Source organism: Ovis aries, chromosome 16 (genome assembly GCF_016772045.2).
Source record: "Ovis aries strain OAR_USU_Benz2616 breed Rambouillet chromosome 16, ARS-UI_Ramb_v3.0, whole genome shotgun sequence".
NCBI lineage: Eukaryota > Metazoa > Chordata > Mammalia > Artiodactyla > Bovidae > Ovis > Ovis aries.
This window is the reverse complement of record NC_056069.1, coordinates 3706850-3733268: the sequence shown is the minus strand read 5'-3', so window position 1 is coordinate 3733268 and position 26419 is coordinate 3706850. Positions and strand designations below refer to the sequence as shown.

The window sequence follows — 26419 nt, the reverse complement described above, 5'->3', positions numbered from 1 at the left end:
ACTGGAAACATGTTTCAAAATGCTCTGATGGTTCTTGTTGTTGTTCTTTAGTTGCTAAGTCAGATCCGACTGGACCCCACATGCCAGGCTCCTCTGTCCTCTGCTAGCTTCCGGAGTTTGCTCAAATTCATGTCCATTGAGTTGGTGACCCTATCTAACCACCTCATCCTCTGCTCCCCCCGCCCCCACTTTTGCCTTCAATCTTTCCCAGCATCATCAGGGTCTTTTTCCATTGAGTTGTCTCTTTGCATCAGGCAGCCAAAGTATTGGAGCTTCAGCTTCAGTAATAGTCCTTCCAATGAATATTCAGTGTTGATTTCCTTTAGGATTGACTGGTTTGACCTCCTTGCTGTCTAAGGGACTCTCAAGAGTCTTCTCCAGCACCAGTTTGAAAGCATCAATTCTTCGAATTGTTCTAACAGTGGGATAGAGGATGCTCCCTGGGCAGCAGCTAATAGGGGGCCTGGGCATGTAGAGTTAGCAGTTTCCCCTGAAACACCTTCCAGGGAGAGAGTCCAGTGTGAGCAAAGGCACAGAGGCAGCAAGTTCTGGCCAGGGGTCAGCCCCTTGGCTGGGGTACTCAGCCTGAAGGGGAGCAATGGCCAGGAGCGTGTTGAATCAGACAATGGCTCAGGCCATCTTTGTCCCAGTTCCCTCCACTGAACTGAAATACAGCCATGTGGGCCCCAACCTTGGCTAACCTTCCTGGCAAGAAGTGTGACACAGGGCCTCAGGGCAGGAGGTGTGATTGAAGTCTTGTTGCTATTTAGCATATCTTTTCCTCCCAAACAGAGTGATTCCTGGGAGGGGCACTTGCCTGTCTCTCCCTCTTGTGAAGGCTCGTCTCCAGTCTCTTTGGAAAGAGAAACCCTCCGAATGGTGAGAGGGTTACTGGAACTTGTGTCTCCCTGGTTCTGCTGGGAGGGCTGCCAAGGCACTCTAAGGCCTGCAGGGAGCCCGTCCTCGGGAACTCAGGCAGGTAGCTGGGGGCTGGGGCGTCTGTGTTCCTGCCTTGAGCGGGTACCCAGTCCTGAAGTCATGTACAAGGACATAGGCAGGGCATTCAGGGATGGAGGCCAAAGATGAATGAAGCTGTGGTGGGCAAGCCTTTGTGGTGGACCATGGGAGGCTTAGAAGGGCCGTCAGAACCTGGGTTGGGCAGCTTCACCTTAACGCAGAGTTTCTCAACCTGGGCCCCCTTGGCATTTGGGGTGTTGGGTAATCCTCCATTGTGGGGGCTGTTCGGTGCATTGCAGGATGCTTAGCAGTATCTTAGTAGGTGCTTAGCAGTATCTCTGGTATCTACTTACTAGATGCCAGTAGCACCCCCCGGCTCCTGTTTGACAACCAAAAAAGTCTTCAGACATTGCCAAATGTCAGCTGGGGGGTGAGAGCTGCGTTAGATGGAGAACCGCAGCCTTACGGAGAGCAAAGAGCTACTTTTCTTGTGCAAGAGTGTTTTACTAGGACACAAGAAATGTTGTCCATCACCCTGGGGCAATACTCTAGAGAGGGTAAGACTAGGGACCAGGGTCCCATTAAGGGAACCTTTGGGCTTACTCTGGAGAGAGGTGATGTGTCTGGGAGGTATCCTGGAGCTGCTGTTTCGATTTGGGAGAGGGAGGGGCAGAGAGTGACCGCAGGTGCCAGACGGGCTGCCATGCAGATTTCCAATCTGGGGGTGAGAAAAGGGGTCTGCACAAGGGGTCACGTTGGCTGAATGGGAATAAGGGGGCAGGTCAAGATCCTCCCGTCACTTCTGCCTTCACCGGCCTGTCTGGAGTATGTCCCCTCAACATCTCCGAGGATAGGTTCCCACAGCTGCCGCTCTTGAAGGCAGGAGAGTGAGTGCAGACAGGATGGGTCGCTGCTCTGGCCAGAGAAGCCTCATGCCTTTCCAACAGGGAGCTCTGATTCCAGCTACGTTTTTGCTACTCTCTGACACTCATTCATTGTGACTTTATTGCGACCAGAGCCTGGAGCAGGATTTCTATTTCCTATTTGAAGGGGGAAGGCTATCCCAGGTTGTCATTGGCTGGGAGAGGGAGAAAGACCTAGAGAAGACATTACCCCCATCCCTCTGAGCTCTGTGCGGTTGGAGAAGGTTTCGGGGTGAAAGGATTCTGCAGGCAGCAGCTGGCCCTTTAAGAAGAATTGTGGGGCTCTGCTGTCTTCGGAAAGGGCAGTTTTATGTGCCAGGATCCTTTGTGAATTGCCTCTCCTGGGAGCTGGGCCTTGGACAAAAGGATTCTGCATTGTGGTGTATCCTTCTGCTCCTGTTACCTCCTCTTTCTTCTTAGATCAGTTGAATCTTTCTGGAACCCCTGGCACCCCTCCAGGCCTTCTGAGATCCGTCAAGAACAAAGTCCACCCTTGCAGACAGAAGACGCTGAAATGCAAAGGCAAGCTGCCCAGAGAGCAACTCTGGAGGCGTAAGTCAGCACTAAATATATAGTCTAAGGAGCACAGTGTCCATCTCATTGCTCTGAGCCAAGACAACACGTGCTTTCTGTGCCTTTGAAAGATTTGTTCCCTTTGCCTTAAATGCCTGCCTGCTGTGGACACATGACAGCTTGACAGTGTCTTGGGCCATCCAGCTTCTGAATGCCCTTCCGCTGAGTCTTGGTGGGTGTGGAGGCCATTTTCCAGAATATGCGCTGAGAATGCCAACAGGTCCTTTCCCAGGCTCCCTTGCAGCTAGGTCATGGCATGTGACCCAGGCTCTGCCAGTCAGATGCACTTGACCTGGCCTTGAGATCAGGAGCTATTCCCCAGAGCAGAAGGGGCCTGCAGAATCCTCTCCAGCCTGGTGGTGGCACTGTGGTGCTGGGCGGGGGCAATGATTATGAGGTCTTCATTAGACTAGTACTGTGACATGATTCGGAGAAGGCAATGGCACCCCAGTCCAGTACTCTTGCCTGGAAAATCCCATGGACGGAGGAGCCTGGTAGGCTAGTCCGTGGGATCGCTTAGAGTCAGACATGACTAAGCGACTTCACTTTCACTTTTCACTTTCATTGGAGAAGGCAATGGCAACCCACTCCAGTGTTCTTGCCTGGAGAATCCCAGGGACGGGGGAGCCTGGTGGGCTGCCGTCTATGGGGTCTCACAGAGTCGGGCAGGACTGAAGCGACCTAGCAGCAGCAGTGACATGATTCACAGCAAACCTCTTGGCCCTGTGCCTTAGAATGTGGTTCTCCATTCCTCCCAGTAGTTCTGTGAGCTCCAAGCACCCTCTTCATGAATTCCTTTCCTGTTTAAAAGAGCGGAAGTCATAATCTGTTCTTGTAACTATGAACTCAGACTAGTACACACTCCCTCTTCATTCCATTTGTTTGGCAAATTCAAACTTATCTTTTAAAACAATCTACTCAGAAAAACCTCTTCGTGGAAGACTTCTTGGATTTCTCAGGCAGTTAGTAGCTCAAGCATCTGGGCTCCCAAGCATATACAAGGCATTATGTGGGCAATAGCAAGTCAGGAAACAGCTCGGGTGTACCTTCCAAAAACATCCGGACGATTTGTCAGTCTGCTTAGAGGTTAGGCTGGAGAGAAGGAATAGGAGGGTGAGACAGTAAAGCAAAGTGGCTATAGGTTTGAGCTCTGGAGTTTAAATCCTGGCTCAGTCACACACTGGCTGTGTGGTTTTAGGCAAGATGCTTAAAACCTCTAAGCCTCAATTTCCTCTTCTGGAGAATGGGGTTAGTTAGGATTTATCTCATAGGATTGCTGTGAGATTTAAACATAACACATGTGAAGTGCTTCAGAAGAATGTCTGGTACTTAGTAAATGCTCAATTAACATTAGTTTTGGTTTGTGGAGGCAGCAGGGTATAGCAGCAGGTCTGCAGATGGGAGCTCTGCTCCAGCTCAGGCACCAACATCCCAGGATCTTGGTTCACAGTTCAACTTTGTCATCAAGAAGCCAGCATCTTTCTGTCCTTCAGCTCTGCCGTCTTTAGCCTGTTGATTTTTGTCTTTTGTTGTTGTTCATTCACTGAGTTGTGTCTGACTATTTGTGACCCCATGGACTGTAGCACACTAGGCTCCTCTGTCCTCCACTATCTCCTTGAATTTACTCAGATTCATGCCCAGTGACTCGGTGATGCTGTCTTAACCATCTCGTTCTCTGCCTCCCCCTTCTCCTTTTGCCTTCAGTCTTTCCTAGCATCAGGGTCTTTGTGACTTCATGGTTCCAAGATGGCTGTGGCAGCTCCAGGAGTCACATCTTCATGGGGTAATATCCAAAGCAGGAAGCACAAGGCCTCTCCTCCTATATCTGTTTCTTATTATCAAGGTGTTCCTTAGAGAGTTCTTACATTTCATGGGTCAGAACTATATATGCAAGGGAATCTAAGAAAATATCTGCCATTTCCAACTTCTGTTGTTAGAGACTTCACTAGGGAAGAAGGAAGTGGTGGGGAATGGCTGCTTCGTAGGCAACAGTGAGTGAGCTATTAAGCTTGGCTATCTCTAGAGAATACCATTAGTTGTCTTGTGAAAATAAGGTAATGCTCAGTGGTATTGCTGCCGATAGAAATTCAGAAAGCAGTCATGTACAAACGCACGTCCAAAAGGTGGTGTTTAGTTCCATTTCTTTCTAAGTCCAAAGAGACATTATATATAAGTCTCTGCAGTGTGTGTGTCTGTGTAAAATTGAGGTTTACAAAAGAACCAGTGATACACTGGCATTGACTCTAGCTCTACTTGGTTCTTTTCAGCTCTTCAAAAATGTATCCAAAGATGTTTTTACTTTGACTTTCTTCTTTTCATGGTAAGAAGACACTTCTTTAAACAGCTCATGAGCCAACACTAATGAATAACGCGATGGCCAAGACTAAAATGGATGCGCATGACTGCTTTACACCATCTGTGGGGAGCAGGCAGAGTTGGCCTACATTTTCTTTAGTGCATGGCTTTGTTCTTATCTGTGAGTGTTTGTAAGTAGAGGAATTTCGGTGCAGATGTGAAATTGCCTTGGAAATCTGGGTGTTTTTTTACAATTTGTGTGTATTTTCTTTTTAAATAGAATCTTTTGTCTGGTGCTCACAGAAGGTAGAAAAAAGCCCAGAGAAAAAGAGATGAAGGTCCCACAATGCAGCGGCCCCTTCTCCAGTGCGTGGATGTAAATTCACAAATTCAGGGTGTGCTTGTGTGGAGGTACTGCTTACACTTTGCTAGACTGAAAGAATCCCTCAGACTACTGGGTGGTAGCAGGCTCTTGGTAGAGAAACCCAGTTAACTGACTTGGGCTTCATGCCCATCTCTGCCCAAGAGCTTCCTGGGCAAGGTCTTCTTCCTTCTGAACCTTAGTTTCCTCAACCTGGGTAAAATCAAATCCTATCTCTTAGGGTTTTGTATAAGAGACCTATAGGAGTTAAATGACTCGGATGGCTTTCAAAGGTCCTTTCCATGAGTCTGAAGATTGGAGTCTAGCCCCAGTATCATCACGATCTCCACTTTCTCCTCTGTCGTTGTCTTCTCCACCAGCATCACCAGCATCGCCAGCATCATCATTACAACGCCAGCATCGCCAGCATCATCATTACAACACCAGCATCACCAGCATCACCATCATCATTATACAACGCCAGCATCGCCAGCATCGCCAGCATCGCCAGCATCATTATACAATGCCAGCATCGCCAGCATCGCCAGCATTACCAGCATCATTGGCTCTTGAGTGTTATGTGGTACTCGTCACTATCTGGAGTCCTCTGCTATGTAAACTGATTGAATTCTCAGGGTAAACCTGCAAAGTGGGTATTTTTACTGACATATATTCACTGCTTAGGAGGCTGAGGCTCAGAGAGGATGTGCCCAGGATCACGCAGAAGACACGTGATGGAGTGGAGATCAGAACTCCAGCCCAGGATCTGTCTTGTTTAGAAATCACCCCATCCCTTCAGTTGGTTCAGATGCTCCTCAGGGTGGAGTCCTTCTTCCCCACATAAACATACCCTGGGGTCAGGAAGCTGGGGCCCCAAGGACCAGGCCTAGGAGAATCTTTTGTGCAGGCTCAGCTGCTACAGGTTTCCTTTATAATCAGATTATACTCCTGAGGAGGAGGAGAACAGGCGGCTTCTCCTCAAGCAGCCCCTGCCTTGATGGATTAGACTGTCACAGGAGGGCATCTGGAGTTTTCGCCTCTTCAGCACCCACTCTTAGCGGCACCCCCTGTTTTCCCTTGGGGGAACTACCTCCACTCCACTCTGAGTCCATGTGTCTGGGGAGACTGACTCTGCTTCCTCCCCTCATCCTCCCTTCCACATCTGTGTGTCAGGGATGATCACTTGATCTGGTCTTGGCCAATCAGAGCATTCCTTCCACTGAGCTGAAGTTCAAGGCCAAGTGCACAAGTCATCTAATGATCCTGGGACTTTGTGGAACTCCTAGAAACGACAGACTCTCCAGTATGACACTGGTCACACAGTCTGTGGTGAAAGATGGGGCGCTGTCCAAGAGAGCAGTGGGAGGGCCCTCCATGGACTGTGCAGTCAAGGAAAAGCTCCTTGGAGGAAAAGTCACTTGAGCTAAAGCTTAAACAACCCAAGGATCCAGACAGATCAAGAGCTAGAGGAAGAACATTCTTGTGGGCATTGAAAGAACATATCTAAAGGTCCCACACTGAAAAGAAAGCAGTGTAGTCAAGAAACGAAGAATGAACTTGGACCTGGACTGTTCAGAGTGAGGGAGGAGAGCGTTCTAGATACGTCAGAGATGTCAGTGAAAGTCGCTCAGTCCTGTTCGACTCTTTGCAACTCCGTGGACTATACAGTCCATGGAATTCTCCAGGCCAGAATACTGGAGTGGGTAGCCTTTCCTTTCTCCAGGGGATCTTCCCAACCCAGGGATCCCACGTTGCAGGCAGATGCTTTACCAGCTGAGCCACAAGGGAAGCCAACAGGGGCCCAATTTTTATAGGACCTGGTGCCATGTTTATGCTTCATTTAGGAACAATGGGAAGCCACCAGAGGCTTTTATGCTGAACAATGACATGACCCAGTTTATGCTTTCAAGGTCTGTGACCTTGGGAAAGCCATTAGGTCTCTGAGCTTGTATTTTTCTCCTCTGTAAAATGTAGATGAGAATTAGGTGAATTTTTGAAGGAGCCTATAAAGATTAACTGAGAAAATGTGTGAAATGAGATAAACCTACCTGAAAATGGCTGGGCCTTAGCAGGCCTCTGTTAAGGTTTTCTTTTCTAAAAGAAACCACAAATTGTCACTCACCCGGAAACTCCTTTCTCTTTTGACCAACCTAGACACATTTGGTCTCACAGTTTTACTTTTCTGTTCACTTAGCTTCCATCCAAACTTGGCTCTTGTCTGCTCCCTCCTCATTCTTTTGTTGAAAACTTTGCACACTTACCATGTGGAGTGATTGCATTTCATACATCTTTTCCATTGTTAATCATTCCAAATCCGGTTTCCATGATTTCATCCCTCTCTCAGGGCCGAGCTCCTTTCCCCGTTTAACATTTATTTCAGTTGTCTTGCACAGGTCTTATTTAAATTTCTTCTGGACCGTCCCACTTTACATAGATTTTAGCTGAATGCAGATGATGGTGATTTGATCATCAACCTGGCAGGAGAGGGAGCTTACCACATCTGGAAGGATGAACTGGTGATGGAGAGCACCTTGGAGCCAAACGGAATGGGGTCCAGATTCTAGCATTTCTCTTTTCTGGCCGTGTGGCCTTGAGCAGTGATCTCAGCAATGTGATCCTCAGTTTCTTCCTCTAGAAAATGAGGGTATAGGTAGGACTGACTGGGGTCCTGGAGCTGTTGGGCCGGGGCGCCTGTAGGCCTTCAGCAGTATTAGGTCATGCCTTTCCTCAGGCCACCTCCCCCACCCGTGCCTCATTCTTTGCTTTCTACAGTGATGACCTTTGGCCCGATTTCCGGCATGCACCTTCTCAGAATCCATGGGCCTCCCTATAAGCATCTTTCTGTAATCCACGAACTATGGTTTTTGGGGTTAGACTGACCTGGGCTCCAATCCTAATTCTACTGCTTCCCAACTGTGTCACTTATGCTCACAGAGACTGACTCTCCTTGTCCCAAGTTATCCCAAATATCAATTGAAATAATGTTCTGGAGGGCTTTCCTGGTGGCTCAGGTGGTAAAGAATCTGCTTTCAATACAGGAGACCCGGGTTTGATCACTGGGTCAGGAAGATCCCCTGGAGAAGGGGATGGCAACCCACTCTAGTATTTTTGCCTGGGAAATCCCATGGACAGATGAGCCTGGTGGGCTACAGTCCATAGGGTCACAGAGAGTTGGACACAACTGAGCGACTCACACATATAGCACACATAATGTTCTGGAAACACTCAAGATAGTGCCTGGTATATTATAAGAGGTCAACCAAGAGTAATTGCCCTTACACATTATTGCAGCTTTGGATGCAAAACTCCTTGCAAGCAAGGGCTGCATTTTTTCCTCTTTGTCGGCCCTTGGCATGGTGGGGCACTGGCATCCAGTGGGCCCTCAGCTGGTTTTGGTTCCTTTCATCTCCTATAACAAAAATAGAGTGGCTTGGCTGCCAAGTTGGCTAGAACACTGGCATCCCCATAAAAACCCTACCTGTTTACACAAATGCCACTTTCTAAGATCCTAAGAGGCAGGGCAGGATCGCAAACGGCAAATGCCTCCAGACTTTCTTGAGCAATCCAGCTCCTGGCCGCTGTTCCTAGGGCAAGGCTGAAAGAAGCCGTGACCACAGGAGGGCTTCTCTGAAGGGAAAGGCCTTGCTTTTTAAGAGCTGCTTTTCTTATTTATGTGTTCTCCTCTCATTATTTCTCTGAGAAACCTTTTTAGAATTTCACTGGGAGTCGAAAAACACATTTTGCCAAATTCCAAGGTCTTGTAACCACAAGGCCTGGTCCCTGTGACCAAACTAAGACCAAACTGTAACCTTTTGGCACTGGACACTGTTTACTGCTGGCGAAAGACCACTTTGGGTTTCACAGTAAAAAGGGTTAGAAAATTGTATGAAAGGACTCAGAAGACTCACGGACATCAAATAGCTCTTACAAAACCAATGTTGTAATTAGTTAAGTATAAATGAATCAGAACCATATGGCTTAAAAGTTAAAGGAAAAAGGAGTTGGAGGGAAAAAAAAATGTCCTTTGGGATTTAATCAAACAAAAAATGCTGGAAAAATGGTTGATGTTCACCAAGCTCAGACCCCATCTGGGTGCCCCCGCTCAGTCCCCTCCAGCTTTTTCCTCCCTCCCTGGTTCTCCGCACGAGGCAGGGGTGACTTCTGGGCCCCGCTCCCTGGATGCTGGGCATCGGGGTAGAGTAGGTGTGTTGCAGTGGAGTGGAGTTAAGCTGGAGAGAAGCTCAGAGCATCTGGGGAACAGAGAGAAGGGGCTGGTCCTTGGCGTCCCTGTAGAGATGATACTGAGTCAGCCTTATGGGCAGAAGAAGGACCGGGGAGGTGGGCATTTGGAGGAGGCAGAGCTCATGCACATGCGCAGGGGAGAGACCGTGTGTTGGACAACCACGGAGTTGCACGTGTTTCGTATGGGCTGGTTCTCCACTCACGTATGGCTAAATGTGCCCGGTCCTTCCCCTGTCACTTTCAATCACATCACCCTCTTGTGTTATTTTGTGTGTGTGTTCGATCGTTTGATACTTCTTTTTTTTTTCTCATCTCACTTTTTTTTTTCTCATCTCGTGCATTCTTAGCTCCCCAGCCAGGAGTGAACCTGGGCTCTCAGCAGTGAAATCAGAGTCCTAACCACTGGACCACCAGGGAATTGCACGTGGCCCTTTGCACAGCCTGCAACCCTCCTACTTTCTTTCTCTCACTGGCATCTACACTGCACTAGAAGGTGAGCTTCCTAAGAGAAGGGATCTCATTTTCTTGTCTCCCCCAGCTGCATCCCTAGCGGCTGACAGAGTATCAGATTTGGAGTGACTGCCCATTGAGTATCTGGGGAATGAACGGATGGGAAATCAGTGAATAAGTAGATGCAGGTAGAAGTCGTGAGGGACGGGGAAGGCAGAAAAGCTGGAGAAGCAGGCAGGAATCAGGTCCTGGAAGACTCTGCAAATTGTGCAAAGAGGTTTCTGAAGGTACTGGAAAGTCATAGAGGATTTCCAGCAAGGACGTGACAAAGTCAGCACTGTATTATGTTGGAAGCAAAGAGCGAGGGTGGGGAGCCTGGAAACCAGGAGAAAGTGAGTGGCAGAGCACATCCTGTTTGCGGTGCCTTCCCCAGCATCCCTTACGGGCATGTAATGGAGTGCTCCATATAGAACAGGTACTTAATAAATGCTGCCGAGTTCATCAATGATAAATGCTTTGGCTCCCAGTGGCGACACACAAGCCATTATTTTCTCATTTAGAAAATGGATCTTGTGGCTAACTGTGGAAAATCATCTTCCAGAAAAAAGAAAAAGAGAGATGTGTATGTCTGCTCTGTCTCGAATGTTTTCACTGAACCAGATTCTCTTTCCGTAGGGTGGCTGCCCTGGGCAACTCTCAGGTTACACGAAGCTGGGCCGGGGTTTCTCTGACATTTCAACAGAGTCACGGGTGGGTGGGATGGGAAGCTCTGGGCTGCAAAATAGGTAAGTTGCTCAATGTCCCTGGAAAACCTCTGAGGACAGAACTGAGTGTTGCTTTAGGTGCGAAGGCATCTTTATGTTAGGAAAGAAATGCACACCCCAGGCTCCTGGAGGCATTAATATCAGCATGTTATTGTTGGAGGCTCCACAGGAGGCTGGACTTGGCAGCCTTAGTGGGTGACTGTGCCCTGTCCCCAGCCCACATCGGCATCGCACCCGTATCATATAGGCAGCGTGTGTGCCCCGCTGCTTCTCTGCTCTGGGGCCGGGAAGCCTGTGCAGCAGGCACTGCCGTCGCCCTGCTGGCTCTTCCTGGGTTTGCCACGTATGCCTGCTCTCATTCTCGGTAGACTGTCTTTTGGACTCTCGTGGCTATTTCCTGCTCGGAATAGACCCTCAGACAGGTGAAGGTGCTTGCTCAAGGTCACAGACAAGATCAAGGGAGGCTTAGGCACTACCCCTCTCAGCTTCCTCGGGTCACTGTGACCCCTGCAGAGGGAGTTGGTGGGAAACCCAAGCCTACACCCCCCTCCATGCCGCATAACTTCTGCCCCTGGTCACATGGAGAAGCTTCTGCCTTCTCTCCTGGGTTTAAATAGTAGCACCTGCAGCGAGCATTTGTGGGTTTGGGGCTCTTCAGCAGCCAGCCTGCCCTCTAATAGCCCCTCATTTCCCCAGAGAGACTCGCCCTCCTGCCCTCGTGTGTAGTCGAGGGTTGGGGGTGCGGTTGCCCCCACCGCCTCGACGGAGGCAGAAGTGCCGGTTTTCCCTCCGTCTGCTCCAGCTGCAGCCAGGGGGTGGGCATGGAGCCCAGGTGGGGGCACCCAGGTGTCCTCTCCAGGCCCCAGCAGCTTGAGTGAGTGGTGCACAGCGGGGAGGAGGGGCTGGAGGCATCCAGGCCAGGGCCGCGGTGGCGTGCCGGCGTCTCTTCCCATGACCTTACCAAGGCCCTGTTGCTTAAGCCTCCAGCAATCTCCTGGTTTCTGGCCGCGTTCCAGACTTCATCACTGCTCTCTGCCAATTCTCTGAGCCCCTGATAGCCTTCCAATAAATTCCATTTGATTACCACACAGCTTGTAATCAAGAACCCTGACTAATACATAACTGTTTAGTAAACCCTAAGCACGGGCCAGACAGTTTACATGTGACATCTTGTCGGATTCCCAAACGCGGCAGTGAGGGACACCTGCTGTCCAGGGGAGGATGGGGCGGTTCAGGGAGCGGCATGCCCACAGTCGCACCGCTGGGGAGAGGCAGCCCTTGAATTCAAACTCGGGTTTTCCTGATTCTGGACTCCACAATTTATTAACTTTCCTTTTCATCAGCCCAGATTTTCAGTGTCTCAGAGAAGTGGTACTGGCTGGCCCCGGACTTCCAACATATAACCTATATTGCGGGCTTGAGACTCGTGGCAAAAATACTTTCAAAATCTAATTTGCTCACACCCATGAACACCTGCCAGGAAGAAATTTGAGGCGTTTGGTCTAAACATGGAAAAGCTGAGTTCACTTACCCCAGAGGGGGCACCTGCAGAGAGAGGGAAAAAGGGTTTTAACCCTTACCTTGAGTCAGAAAAGGATACCAGCACACTCTCCTTTCTTCCTCGACCATCAGAAAGTCCTGAGGTGGGAACTCTGCAGCCAAGATTCATTTGAGGATGTGAGGGAGGAAGAAACCCATGGAAGCTGTAATTTTGTAAATATCTGTACCATTTCTATTGTGAGTTTGCTGGGATATTTAAAAGAAGTTTGAGCGGTGTTTAAGGAATCCATTTAGTTTCATGCAGCTTCCTAGGGGGAAAGTTTGGGGTTTTTCAGATCCAAGAAGTTTGGGATTGGAGAGACCTGATGTGTTGACTCCACCACCCACCGTAGCTCCACCAGTGCCTCGTCAAGATTGTACTTTCTTAATGATGAGAAGAGCCATGTGGGTGAATCTGTAGCTGAGAATTAAGGGAAAAGAAACTACATCATGTGGTCTTCTGCTAATGGAAGTGCAGAGATCCAGACTCAGACAGAACATGTGCATCCGGCAACTGGATGCAGAATTCGTATTTCGTTGGTGACCTGACCAACCACTCTGCTATCACAGATTTGGAAGGTTCTACACTATTTCTTGGGCATGGTCATACTATAGGACAGAATCTTAGATTTCTTAAGAATCATGGCTTTTGGTTCAGGCTTATGGGGCTGCCTCAACTGTCCACATCTGGAGATGAAGGGGTCTGGAGGAGCAGATGGCCAAACTCTCCATGGCTTGGTTTTAAGAAGGTGAACTAGAGCAGAATGAAAACGGTGCCCATCTGGAAGCCCCAGTGATTTTGAATCATGGGAATGGGTATAAATCCTACAATTATATCCTGATATGTCTGGTCATTAGCCAAGCTCTGGGCAAATTTTGGTCCCACGTGTACATGTGAAAGTATTTTAGTTTTCAGTGGGATTGTGATCATTGAGACTTATCTACTCTGCAGTGGAAAAGGCTGGCTGTAAGGAAGAGAAATCCATTTTAAATAGCTCAGATGAAAGGGTGATTAATAAAAGGGATTCTCATGGAAAGAAAGTGCAGAGTGCAGCCCGGCCTTTGGGAACTGGAAAATGGTCTGGCGACTCCTCTTCCCGCTTCTCCCTTTGTGGTGCCGCCTGACATCTGTTTCTCTCTGAAAGGCAGCAGACCAGGCTTTCTGCCTCCTTGTGGTTTCTGTCTCTCCACAATGTTGGCTTGCACCAAGATTCTGGCACTACTTCCGATCCCATCTCCATGACTCTACAAATTTAGCACCATCCTTCACGGTTGCCATCTCGGAATCTCTGCTATTCTTTGGGAGAGTGTATCAGTTACCTATTACCGTAGTAATGCTGCGTAACAATCACTGACACCTCAGTGGTGAAGAACAATAAGCATTTGCTGTTATGTACTAGTCAGTGGGTTGCTGGCTGGTTTGGCTGGTCTGAGCTGAGCTGAGCTGAGCTTGGTAGGACTCACGTGTGCTTCTGTGGTCAGCTTTGGGTAGCTGGGTGCCTTTGTGAATCTTGAATGGGCTTTCTCACATGGTTAGATCTCCCCAGGCACAAACGGGCTGGCTGGGCTCTGTTCTGTGTGCCTCATTCTCCAACAGGCCAGCTCAGTCCTGATCTCATGGAGAAGCAAGGAAACAAGCAAGAAGGGGTTGGAAGCACTCGAAGCCTTAGAGCCCTGGTCTGAGAGCTGTAGGCCATAGCTTCTGCTGCATTCTCTTGTCCAAAGCAAGTCAAGAACCTAGCCTAGAATCAAGGAAAGGTGAAACAGGCTCGACCTTTGTCTTTTCTCTTTAATCTTCACTTTAAAAAAAAATTTATTTTATTGAAGTATACTTGATTTACAATGTTGTGTTAATTTCTAGCGTACAGAGAAGTGACTCAGTTATGCCTCATATATACATTCTTTTTCACATTCTTCTCCATTATGGTTTTTGGAGGAGGTTGACTAGGTGCCTGTGCGGCATGGTAGAACCTTGCTGTTTATCCATTCTACGTGCAATAGTTTGCACCTGCTGATTCCAAACTCCCGCTCCTTTCCCCCTCGGTAGTCACAGGTCCATTCTCTTGTCTGTGAATCTGTTTCTGTTTCATAGATAAATTCATGGGTGTCGTATTTTAGACTCTACACATAAGTGAGATCATATAATATTTGTTTTTCTGACTTACTTCACTTAGTATGAAACTCTCGGGGTTCCCCCATGTTGCTGCAAATGTATTCCATTGTGTGTATACATACCACAGCTTTATCCGTTCATCTGTGGATGGAATCTGCAGGCCCCAAAGAGCAGAGTGGAACACTGAGGCACAGAATAGATTCCAGTGTCCAAGATACTGACTCAAGCCGTGTGTGAATCCAGTCTGATCCTGGACTATTTACTCACATACATTCCCTATTATTGCAGCCCATTCTAGTTTCAGTTTTCTGTTACTGTTCACTTAAAAGGTCTTGATCAGTGTCTTGACAAAAATAGCAGAGAGGGTGATGGTCTGTAAACTACAGGAGTATAGACCCATCCACATTGGAAACATATGTATACCTATTTCTTCAAAACCTTTTCTGATTTTTTTTTTCTTTGCAGGTTCGTGTTGTAGATTTTGTCTATCCTAGATTTTCACAGAAATGGAATTATACGATATGTATTTTTTTGTGTCTGGGTTCTTTTGTTCCTTCTCTTTGCTAAGCATATTCCACTTCGTGAATATAGCACAATTTGTTTATTCCTTGTCCTCCTGATGGACATTTGGGTTATTTCCAGTTTAGAGCTACAAGGAATAAAGCTGCTTTGAAGACTCATGTAAACGGGTTTTTGTGAACATATATTTTCATTCCTTTTGTATAAATACCTAAAAGTAAAATTGCTGGGGTAAAATTATAAAGGGATAAAAATTAAAAGTAAAATTATAAGGTAAGTGATGGAAGTGTTAAGGAAGGGAGTGTTGTTGCTCAGTCGTGTCCAACTCTATGTGACCCCAGGGACTGTTGCCTGCCAGGCCCCTCTGTCCATGGGATTGTCCAGGCAGGAATACTGGAGTGGATAGCCATTCCCTTCTTCAGGGGTCTTTCCGACCCAGAGATCAAAATTGGGTCTCTTGCGTTGCAGGCAGATTCTTTACCATCTGAACCACCAGGGATTATAGGGTAGGCGTATACTGAATCTTTTTAATATTTTTGGGGGGGATTGGTAAACAACTTTATGGATTACAATTCACTAATAATTAACTTTATAAGAAATAGCCAGATGGTTTTCTGAAGTGATTGTACTATTTCATACTTCCAATAATGATGTATGAGAATGTCTATCTCTTCACATCTTACCCAACATTTAAAATTGCTGGTGTTTAGCTATCTAGTTTGTGGCTATGTGGAGGTATCTCATTGTAGTTTTAATTTTCACTTCTCTGAGGGCAAATGATGTTGAGAACTTTTCTGTGTTCTCAAGGGTCATTACCATGTTCCTTGTGAAATGTTTGTTCAAGGCTTTTGACAATAAAGTAAGTTAGATATTTTTGTTTGGGGTTGTGGGAGTGTGTTATGTATTCTGGGTACAAATCCTTTGTCAGACACACGGTTTGCAAATGTTTTCTCCTAGCCTGTCACTTGCTTATTCACGTGCTGTGATGGCATCTTCTGATAAGCAGAAGTGTTAATTTTGATGGACTCTAATTTGTCAACTTTTTCTTTTATTGTTTTTGCTTTCTGGGCTATAAGTAATCTTTGCTTTCCCCAAGTTCAGGAAGATATTCTACTCTTTTCATCTAGAGACTTTATAGATTTAACTTTTATGTGTAGGTATGTAATTCATCTTAAATTAGTTTTTACATATGGTAGAAGGTAGGTTGTGGGTTTTGTTTGTTTTTATTTTTTTAAGATTTGGACATCTAGTTGTTTTAGCATCATTTATCAAGTGAAGCGAAGTGAAGTCGCTCAGTCGTGTCCGACTCTTAGTGACCCCATGCACTGTAGCCTACCAGGCTCCTCAATCCATGGAATTCTCCAGGCAGGAATACTGGAGTGGATTGCCATTTCCTTCTCCAGGGGATCTTCCCAACCCAGGGATCGAACCTGGATCTCCCACATTACAGGCAGACACTTTACCCTCTGAGCCACCAGGGAAGCCCATATCATTTATCAAAACCACTTCCTGTTTCCCAATTGCTTTGTTGCTTTCTTTTTTTTAAGAAAGAAAACCTATTGATTGGGCATGTGTAGCTCTGTTCCTGCACTTTGGTTCTCTTCCACTGAGTCATCTTTTTGCCATTCCTATTCCCTAATGATTACTGTAGATATTACTACATATACTAAGTCTTGAGGTCAGGTAGTATAAGTCCTTCAGTTTTGTTCTTTTCTTTCAATATTTGGTTTTTTCATGCCCTTCGAAGTTTCACATGAATTTTTAGAACCACTCTGTTGATTTCTGTAAAATACTCTGCTGGAGCAATGAGCACACCTTGTGTCCAGATCATGATTTCCTAAAAGGAACCAGCGATCCTCAGAGAAATGGCTGATTTCACGGTTGAGATAGAGTGAATACAAGATAAGCCTGAAATATTCTGATATGCTGGAAAGTAAAACAATGGGACAAGTCACAAAGCACTGGAGCCAGCTTGAAGGGGCTCTTGCTGGTCAAATAAGGGACAATCTGAGTAGCAAGATAATTAAGAGCAACAATTAACCATAAGACATGGAGAAACAGTGATGCATTAGGCCAGACTGATAATAAATAAATAGATAAGAAAGGAGGACTCTGACTTGCAGCAGAATGCTGTTGACTGACTGATTCATGTGAACAGTGCTAGAGGTAAAAAATCATTCTGCAACCATCATGGCAAAGATGATTCAGGCAAGGATACTTACTCAACAGATGCTAAGTCTAGGAGAGGATTTTGATGAGGAGTGGTAAGTTTGCATGATGTCTCTCCACAGATAAGTATTAATTGAAAGAGAAAAATAGTAACTATACAATAGAGCAATTGGGGAACACCTTCTCCCCGTGGTCAAAGTTGACATCGACTTTGAGGGCTAGATGGACGTTGTGTGCCTTCAGATGCAATGACCTGAGAAGGACACAGCATCACACCTGGAATACAAAAGTTGAATCTAACTATAAGGAAATTGCAGGGGGAAAGTCTATTTTAGAAAAGAAGGAACTGACTTCCTTAAAAATATCAATGTTGTGTAAGCAGAAGGTTTTATTCCAAATTAAAGGAGACTGAATCTGTGCAGTGAGCAGTACTCAGTCATGTCTGACCCTTTGTAACTCCATGGACTGTAGCCTGCCAGGCTTCTCTGTGCATGGAATTCTCCAGCCACGAATGGGTTGCTATTTCCTCCTCCAGAGGATATTCCTGACCCAGGGATTGAACCAGAGTCTCCTTCATCGGCAGGTGGATTCTTTACCTCTCTCTGTTCCACCTGGGAAGCCCCCCCAAAAATGAAAAGATATGACAATTAAATTCAGTATCTGATCCCAGATTAGATTCTGGAATAAAGAGAAAAAATTCTACATAGCACATTATTGAGTCAAAATTGACAAAATTAGAATTGGATAAAATTTTTTATCAATATTAGGTAAAAATTGGATTAGATAAAACTATCATATCAATTTAAAATGTACTGAAATTGGTAACTAAACAACAGCTGTTTAAGGAAATATCTTGGAGTAGGAATGAGAGGAAACACATGATAAAGCAAGTGGTAAAGCAAATGGGGCTAAGGAAGGGGTGAAGACCACCCTCCCCGCCTCCTGAGAAGCCTGCATGCAGGCCAGGAAGCAGCAGGTAGAACCGGACATGGAACAACAGACTGGCTCCAAATAGGAAAAGGAGTACGTCAAGGCTGTATATTGTCACCCTGCTTGTTTAATTTATATGCAGAGTACATCATGAGAAACGCTGGGCTAGAAGAAACACAAGCTGGAATCAAGATTGCTGGGAGAAATATCAATAACCTCAGATATGCAGATGACACCACAATTTATGGCAGAAAGTGAAGAGGAGCTAAAAAGCCTCTTGATGAGAGTGAAAGAGGAGAGCGAAAAAGTTGGCTTAAAGCTCAACATTCAGAAAACGAAGATCAGGGCATCTGGTCCCATCACTTCATGGAAAATAGATGGGTAAACAGTGGAAACAGTGTCAGACTTTATTTTTTGGGGCTCCAAAATCACTGCAGATGGTGATTGCAGCCATGAAATTAAAAGACACTTACTCCTTGGAAGAAAAGTAATGAGCAACCTAGATAGTATATTCAAAAGCAGAGACATTACTTTGCCTACTAAGGTCCATCTAGTCAAGGCTATGGTTTTTCCAGTAGTCATGTATGGATGTGAGAGTTGGACTGTGAAGAAGGCTGAGCGCTGAAGAATTGATGCTTTAGAACTGTGGTGTTGGAGAAGACTCTTGAGAGTCCCTTGGACTGCAAGGAGATCCAACCAGTCCATTCTAAAGGAGATCAGTCCTGGGATTTCTTTGCAAGGAATGATGCTAAAGCTGAAACTCCAGTACTTTGGCCACCTCATGTGAAGAGTTGACTCATTGGAAAAGACTTTGATGCTGGGAGGGATTGGGGGCAGGAGAAGAAGGGGACGACCGAGGATGAGATGGCTGGATGGCATCACAGACTCGATGGATGCGAGTCTGAGTGAACTCTGGGAGTTGGTGACGGACAGGGAGGCCTGGCGTGCTGTGATTCATGGGGTCGCAAAGAGTTGGACATGACTGAGCGACTGAACTGAACTGAAGGGGTAAAGGGTAAGAAAAGATAAGAAAGGCTTCCTCAGCGATCAAGGCAAAAAAATAGAGGAAAACAACAGAATGAGAAAGACTAGAGATCTCTTCAAGAAAATTAGAGATACCAAGGGAACATATCCTGCAAAGATGGGCTCGATAAAGGACAGAAATGGCATGGCCTTAACAGAAGCAGAAGATATTAAGAAGAGGTGGCAAGAATATACAGAAGAACTGTACAAAAAAGATCTTCACAACCAAGATAATTACGATGATGTGATCACTCACCTAGAGCCAGACATCCTGGAATGTGAAGTCAAGTGGGCCTTAGAAGCATCACTATGAACAAAGATAGTGGAGGTGATGGAATTCCAGTGGAGCTATTTCAAATGCTGAAAGATGATGCTGTGAAAGTGCTGCACTCAATATGCCAGCACATTTGGAAAACTCAGCAGTGGCCGCAGGACTGGAAAAGATCAGTTTTCATTCCAATCCCAAAGAAAGGCAATGCAAAAGAATGCTCAAACTACTGCACAATTGCACTCATCTCACACGCTAGCAAAGTAATGCTCAAAATTCTCCAAGCCAGGCTTCAGCAATACGTGAACCGTGAACTTCCAGATGTTCAAGCTGGTTTTAGAAAAGGCAGAGGAACCAGAGATCAAATTGCCAACATCTGCTGGATCATGGAAAAGCAAGAGAATTCCAGAAAAACATCTATTTCTGCTTTATTGACTATGCCAAAGCCTTTGACTGTGTGGATCACAATCAACTGTGGAAAATTCTGAAAGAGATGGGAATATCAGACCACCTGACCTGCCTCTTGAGAAACCTATATTCAGGTCAGGAAGCAACACTTAGAACTGGACATGGAACAACAGACTGGTTCCAAATAGGAAAAGGAGTACGTCAAGTCTGTATATTGTCACCCTGCTTATTTAACTTCTATGCAGAGTACATCATGAGAAACGCTGGGCTGGAAGAAACACAAGCTGGAATCAAGATTGCTGGGAGAAATATCACTAACCTCAGATATGCAGATGACACCACCCTTATGACAGAAAGTGAAGAGGAACTAAAAGCCTCTTGATGAAAGTGAAAGAGGAGAGCGAAAAAGTTGGCTTAAAGCTCAACATTCAGAAAATGAAGATCATGGCATCTGGTCCCATCAGTTCATGGCAAATAGATGGGTAAACAGTGGAAACAGTGTCAGACTTAATTTTGGGGGGCTCCAAAATCACTGCAGATGGTGATTGCAGCCATGAAATTAAAAGACACTTACTCCTTGGAAGAAAAGTTATGACCAACCTAGATAGCATATTGAAAAGCAGAGACATTACTTTGTTGACAAAGGTCCGTCTAGTCAAGGCTATGGTTTTTCCAGTGGTCATGTATGGATGTGAGTGTTGGACTGTGAAGTAAGCTGAATGCCGAAGAATTGATGCTTTAGAACTGTGGTGTTGGAGAAGACTCTTGAGAGTCCCTTGGACTGCAACCAGTCCATCCTAAAGGAGATCAGTCCTGGGTGTTCATTGGAAGGACTGATTCTGAGGCTGAAACTCGAGTACTTTGGCCACCTCATGCAAAGAGTTGACTTGTTAGAATAGACGCTCATGCTGGGAGGGATTGGGGGCAGGAGGAGAAGGGGACAACAGAGGATGAGATGGCTGGATGGCATCACCGACTTGATGGACGTGAGTTTGAGTGAATTCCAGGAGTTGGTGAAGGACAGGAAGGCCTGGCGTGCTGCGATTCATGGAGTCGCAAAGAGTCAGACAGGACTGAGTGACTGATCTGATCTGACTTTTTTAGTCATGAAGGTCTGATGTCACCATGAAGGGATTTAGTGCTTCTCTAGATATGAGGAGATGCAAGGATTGAGATCATAAAATCTGTTCCTAAAAACATCCAACTATCTGAAGACCTATCCCACCAGATTCCCTGGAGCAGAGTACCTCGCTCCACCCTGCACTCCCTCAGGGGCTGTTGAAGGTCAGCAGCTATAGCAGCATGGGGCTCAGTCTCCAAAGAGGCAGATGGCAAAGGCCTTTGCTGTTCAGTCATTGGCAGTGCTCTTGGTAAGTGCCAGTTTGTAGTTGACATCTATAATTTTAAGGGCTAAGTGTTTAATATTTTGCCATTAAGTTTGATTTTACCTATACATTTTTTAATAGATGACCTTCATCAGATTGAGAAAATTGTTGTCTATTCTTCATTTGCTAAGAATGTTTGCAAAAATGGGTGTTAAACTTTTTTTTTAATGTAAGACTTTGATTTTATTCTGCAGTTTTACAACTGCATCAAATAAGGTATTAAATTTTGCAAATGTTTTTTCTTCATCAACTATATAATTTTGTATTTTTTAATGTAATGCTTAATTACTTTATTGCCTACGGAATGTTAAACCAACCTTGCATTCTTGGGATAGATTCCAGTTAGTTGTTATTAATAGTCTGTTTATATATTACTTAATTCAATTTGCTAGTATTTTTGTGTTTATGTTTATGAGACGTATTGCTCTGTAAAATTCTTTTCTTTTAATATCTTTCTCAGATTTTGGTGTCAGAATTATGCAGACTTTAAAAATCAAGCATTTGTAAAAGATGAATATTACTTTTCCTTAAATAATTGTTAACATTCATTGATGAAGCTATATGTGCTTCAGGCTTTCCTTTAGGGAAACTTTTCTTAAAAAAGATTCTAGTCTATTAACATTTAATCTTATTACCAATATGTTTGAATTATTTTTTTCTGTATTCTTTGTATCTGTTTTCATTCTTCTGCTTTTCCTCTCCTGTATTACTTGCATTGGTCAAATACTGTTTTTAGTATCTCATTTTATTTCCTATATTGGATTTTTAGCCACATCTCTTTGTATTTCGTAGCAGTTGTTCCGGAGATCAGAATGTGCATTCTTAACTTATCAGAGACAGTTTAGAGTATATAATATTGTACAACTTTGCATACAATGTATTTCAGTTCAATTTTCCACTTTATTTCAAGATTATAGTTTAATTTACCCCGTCTTTCATGTCATTATTATATATGTTGCCTATGCTGCTGCTGCTGCTAAGTCGCTTCAGTATAAATCCTACAGTGTATTATTTTTTCTTAAACTGACATTTTTTAATTAAAAGAAGAAAAATATAATCTTTTATCCTTACATATTTATTATCTGTGATGCTCTTCAAGCCCTCTAGTGGTCCTGGATTTCCATCCGATGCCATTTCTTTTCAACTTGAAAAAGTTTTAATTTAGCATTTTTGTATTTCAAGCTGATTGGTACAAAAGTCTCTACAGTTTTATTGATACTCTCCCTCCAAATTTTTATGTTTCCTTAATTAAAAAAAAATGTATCTATGTATTTATTGCTGCACTGGGCCTTCATTGCTGTTGCAGACTCTCTCTGGAGGCAGTAAGTAGGGGCTGCTCTCTAGTTGCAGGGCAAGGGCTTCTCACTCAGGGGCTTTTCTTGTGGAAGAGAGCGTGCTCTAGGCCACGTGGGGTCCGTAGCTGTGGCTTGCAGGCGCCGGAGCGCAGGCTCTGTAGCTGTGGCACACTGGCGGAGCTGCTCCTCAGCACGGGGGATGTTGGAGAACCAGGGGTCGACCAGGTGTCCCTGCGTTGGCGGGTGGGTTCTTAACAAATGCACCACCAGGGAGGTCCTTACCTTCATTTTTGAAGAATGCTTTTACTTAACACAGAATCCTATGTTAATAATTTGTTCTTTCAACACTTTAAAGTTGCCTTTTATTTGTCTTCTGAATGTTATTGTTTTTGATGAGAAGTTAGTCATCATTTGAATATTTTTCCTTTGTGTGTATTGTGTGATTTCTTTTTGTATAATTTCAGTTTCTTAACTGAAATTCCTAGGCTGTTCTATAATAATACAATGTTTTCCTTAAAATCTTTGAACATATTTATTAAACCTGCTTAGGAGTGCTCTTCTGCTAATCCGATTATTTAGATAGTCTCAGAGTTAGTTTCTATTGACTTATTTTTTCTTGACTATGAATCACACTTTTTCTGTTTCTTTGCCTGTCTGAAATTTTTTATTGTAGATTGAAGATTTTGAACAATATATTGTAGAGACTCTGCATTCAGTTATCATTCTTTGAAGACTATTGATTCTTGTTCCAGCAAGCAGATGATTTGGTTCAGTTTAAAATAGAAATCCAGGCTCCTCTGCTATAAACAACAACGAAACTGCTCAGTTTCTTCGACTTCCTAGCTGTTGCTTTTTGCTGAGAATCTTGGAGCCTCCCTGGTAGCTCAGATGGTAAAGAATCTGTCTGCAGTGCAGGAGACCTGGGTTCAATCCCTGGTTCAGGAAGATCCCCTGGAGAAGGGAATGGCTACCTACTCCAGTATTCTAGCCTGGAGAATTCCATGGACAGAGGAACCTGGCGGGCTACAGTCCATGGGAGCACAGAGAGCTGGACATGACTGAGTGACTGACAGTTCCCCCAGAAGTCCCCGCCCCCGCCTCTGCCTCCCCGCAGCACACACAGTTCAGGAATCAATAAGAGTTCGAGGCAGCGTTCATGCAGAGCTTCGAAGTTTCATGCTTTGTGGCTCCCTCCTTTCCAGCATTTCTCGCTTGCTTCCTACCCTCTTGCAGCCTCAAATTCCATCCTCCAACTCTTCAATTCAGTATAACTGAGGCTTTTTGCTTGAGTTGCAGCCACTCTGGGCTAAATAAATTGAGATATATTCTTGGGAGAAGAACCTAGTCAACTTCCCTCTTATTTCTGCCTGCTTTTGTTAACTCTCCATTGCCTTCAAGTAGTTGTTTCATCCAGGGTGTATTGTTATTTACAGGAAGGTTATTACAACACAAGGCACTCTACCATTATTGGAAGAGGAAAGGAAAAACAGTTGTATGGTGATGTATAACCAGGAAACTCTCCTAGGATGAATGTGGGAGTGATGAATGTGGTTGGGGAAGCAGGAAACATGGTCTGCAGAATGGCTGGCCTGGATTCAAGTTCCACACCACTTGCTGGCTGTGTGACTTGGGATAAGCAACTTCATCTCTCTGAGCCCAGCTTTTTCGCAGCAATCTCTCCTAAAGTTGCTAAAAGAGCCACTGCATGTAACCGCTTGGCCCATAGTGAGCATTTAAATGGTTCCTGTTTTGCCTTAATGAGGGGAAAAATGTATGTTTGGAGTTAGCAACAAGACAGGATGATTCCTCCTGTTTGTTTTGGAAAACAAATCTTAAACTTACAGCCGTGACAGAGTCTGACATCACCAGACATTCGATGCTCTAAGAATCACACTCTTAATTGAGCACTTTCTGAGTTTGTGATGAATTGTACTCTTTTCAGATCCTTTCTCTGAGAATTTCCTTCCTCTCTCCACCTATCCAGGGGTCAGGCTTACCATGTAACAAGTACAATAAATCTGAAGATGACCTCTTTTCTAGCGCAGGCTGGAGCAGAGCTCATCTGGATTATAGAGCTAGGCAGTTTGGAGTCACCTGGTGAGGTTTATGCGCAGCAGCTGGGGCCCAGCCTACCTAATTAGGACCAGAGAGTGGTCGCCAAGGGACGGGCGCATATTCTGGGTGCCCTCCTCCAGTGTCTGTTTCTAATAACAGCAGCAAGTAGCAGAGGCGGCAGGGTGAGTCTAGTGACATCATCCCCCCAGCTGTTTTACACATCTGTAACATGGCTCATTAGGACTCTCTTAACACCTCATCCTTCCCTGCTCCACGCAGCTCCAGTTACATGAGAAAGGGTGATCTTGCCTTCAAGGGGCCCCGGAGATCAAGATTGGGGCTAACTTCAGGGTCAAAGATTAGCTTGGGCACTCTCCCAGTAATCAGAGTTTTCACAAGGACACCCCCATTAGCACACGCTCCTTTTAAGGTCCTAATGGCTTCAGTGTGAGGCTGGCATTTCTGCGTGATCACTGCTGTCCGAGGCCAACTTTGTGTTGGGGAGACGAGCATCTGCAGCAGCTGCTGAAATGTTTTTGCTTATTTTGAGCATTCTAAGTTTTTCCTAGCCACGAATAACAACAATTGAATAAATCATCCCCACAGTTTGTAGAGAATGGTTGTTTTTCCAGGCAGAATTTTTAAAATGGCATATCGTGAGCTATGGATACGAGGTGGAAAAAATTCCACCTTGTTTCTATGTGGCATTCAACTCCATATATCTAGATTCTTGAAGTTGTATAAAGTCAGATAAAGGAGGAAAGCTTCCTAGATTTCATTGGAAAGCTGAAATTACTAAACTGAAAAATGAAAGTCATATTACTATCAACTGTACTACGTATTGTAAAATAAAAGATAAGTGATGTTTTCTTAATAAAAAGAAAAGTTTTACCAATGGGCAGCCTCCTGGAATGAAACCGAGTCCCGGGGTGACCTTGGCTTGAGTTGTTTGTTTTGGCCACACAGCATGTAGGCTCTTAGATCCCTGAGCAGACAGGGGTCAAACCTGCGCCCACTGCACCGGAAGCTCAGAGTTCTAAATGCTGGACTGCCGGGAAAGTCCAACCTTGGTTCTAATTTACTGGGATGAGGGGTGATGGGGAGGGGAGGGTGTTCACTTTATCTCTTTAAATTTTCTAGTCTTTAAATGGGGATGATAAAATACCTCATAGATTTTTGGAGAGGGTTACAAATAGTATGGAAAGTGCTCAGCATTCTAGCTTGATATACCTTGTGATCAAGGTACGTGCTTGAATACATTCAGTTCAGTTCAGTTCAGTTCAGTTGCTCAGTCGTGTCCAACTCTTTGCGACCCCGTGAATCGCAGCACGCCAGGCCTCCCTGTCCATCACCAACTCCCAGAGTTCACTCAGACTCACGCCCTTCGAGTCCGTGATGCCATCCAGCCATCTCATCCTCGGTCGTCCCCTTCTCCTCCTGCCCCCAATCCCTCCCAGCATCAGAGTCTTTTCCAACGAGTCAACTCTTCGCATGAGGTGGCCAAAGTACTGGAGTTTCAGCTTCAGCATCATTCCTTCCAGAGAAATCCCAGGGCTGATCACCTTCAGAATGGACTGGTTTAACTATTATTATTATCACTCTCACTATTATAATTTCTTCTGCAACTGTGTAATTGTGCAAACGCAAAAGAGTGATGGATATATGCATATTTTATCAACTATCCAGTGCTGAATATATTGGGTTTCAGTTAATAGAAAATGATATCAGTTGCAAGGTGATTATTGTATTGTCTCTAAGAAAGAAAAAGGGCTGCCTATTAAACTGTACCCTGTCTTCTTGTTACTTCCAGTCATTCTTTTTGGTTCAGAGTAGGTTGTGCTGTGTTAACAACTATAGAGTTCAAATGGGTTTCACAATCAAAGCTTATTTCCTCACGTCACATGTCAAATGCAGGAGATGGGAGGGCTCTGCTTACCTTGGCTAGCAGGGGACTGCCTGTCATAAGAAAGTACCACAGACCAGGTGACTTCAACAACAGAAATTTATTTCCTGCGAGTTCTGGAGTCTACAGTTTCAAGATCAAGGTAGAGCGGGTGTCTTCTGAGGCCTCTCTCCTTGGTTTGTAGAAACCACCTTCTCCCTGTGTCTGTCTGTGCCTTAATCTCCTCTTTTTATAAAGACATCAATCA

At 45.1% G+C, this 26419-nt stretch overlaps 1 long non-coding RNA gene across 3 annotated transcripts in view; it reads left to right on the top strand.

Moving 5' to 3' along the window:
- LOC121816785 (uncharacterized) overlaps positions 1-26419 on the top strand; it is a 118082-nt gene that overhangs the window by 86670 nt on the left and 4993 nt on the right. For 2 of the 3 annotated variants that reach the window (XR_006056474.2, XR_006056475.2), the window contains 2 exons: positions 5490-5745; positions 9699-9844. This is a non-coding gene — a long non-coding RNA (uncharacterized LOC121816785). The remainder of the gene's footprint in view (positions 1-5489; positions 5746-9698; positions 9845-26419) is intronic. The other variant, XR_009596705.1, reaches the window with a different exon arrangement.